Source organism: Chrysochloris asiatica, unplaced genomic scaffold (assembly GCF_000296735.1).
Source record: "Chrysochloris asiatica unplaced genomic scaffold, ChrAsi1.0 scaffold00408, whole genome shotgun sequence".
Lineage (NCBI taxonomy): Eukaryota > Metazoa > Chordata > Mammalia > Afrosoricida > Chrysochloridae > Chrysochloris > Chrysochloris asiatica.
The window spans coordinates 305,296-306,558 of record NW_006408926.1 but is presented as its reverse complement, the minus strand read 5'-3'; positions in this window follow the sequence as shown (position 1 = coordinate 306,558).

The window sequence follows — 1,263 nt, the reverse complement described above, 5'->3', positions numbered from 1 at the left end:
CTATCCATCTATACATGGATACGTTGGACTTATCTGCCATGTAGATAGCTCTCTGTATATGAACACATAGGACTTTTCTGCCATGTAGATAGCTTTAAGGATATGGACATGTTGTACTCATCAGCCATGTAGCCAGGTCTCTGTATATGAACATGTTGGAGTCATCTGCCTTAGAGCTAACCCTGTAAATATACACATGTTAGACTCATCTGAAAAGTAGGTAACTCTCACTATATGGACATGTTGTACTCATCTGCCATGTAGCTACAACCCTGTATATTGGCATGTCGAACTACTCTGCCATTTACTTAGCTCTCAGTATATTGACATATTGGACTCATCTGCCATGTAGCTAGAACTCTGTATATGGAAATGTTGCAGTGCTCTGCCATGTAGCTAGCTCTCTGTATATGTACATTTTGGACTCGTCTGACATGTAGCTATCTCTCTGTACATGGATATGTTGGACTTCTCTGCCATGTAGCCAGCTCTCTTTATATGAACATATTGGACTCATCTGCCTTCTAGGGAGCTTTCTGAATATACACATGTTAGACTCATCTTCCATGTAGCTATCTCTCAGTATATGCATATGTTGGACTTATCAGCCATGTACCTAGTAAAATGTATATGGACATGTTGGACCACTCTGCCATATAGCTAACTCTCAGTATATGTACATGTTGGACTCATTAATCATGCAGCCAGCTCTCTCTTTATCAACATGTTGGATGCATTTGCCTTGTATCGAAACTTCTAAATATACACAGAATGGACTCATCTGTCATGTAGCTAGCTCTCAGTATATGGACACGTTGGACTCATCTGTCATGTAGCTAGAACTCTGTATATGGAAATGTTGCACTACCCTGCCATGTAACTAGTTCTCTGTATATGGATATATTAGACTCATCCGCCAAGTAACTAACTCTCTGTATATGGATATGTTGGACTCATCTGCTATGAAGGTAGCTTTCTTTATATGAAGATATTGAACTTGTCTGACATGCAGCTAGCGCTCTAAATATACACATATTAGACTCATCAGCCACTTAGCTAACAATCAGTATATGGACATGTTGGATTCATCTGCCTTGTTGCCAACTCTCTGTGTATGAACATGCTGGACTCATCTGCCTTGTAGCTAGCCCTCTAAATATACACATTTTGGACTCTTCTGAAAAGTAGATAACTCTCTGTATATGTACATGTGGACTCATCTGCCATGTAGGTAGATCCCTGTATATGGAAATGTAGCACTAC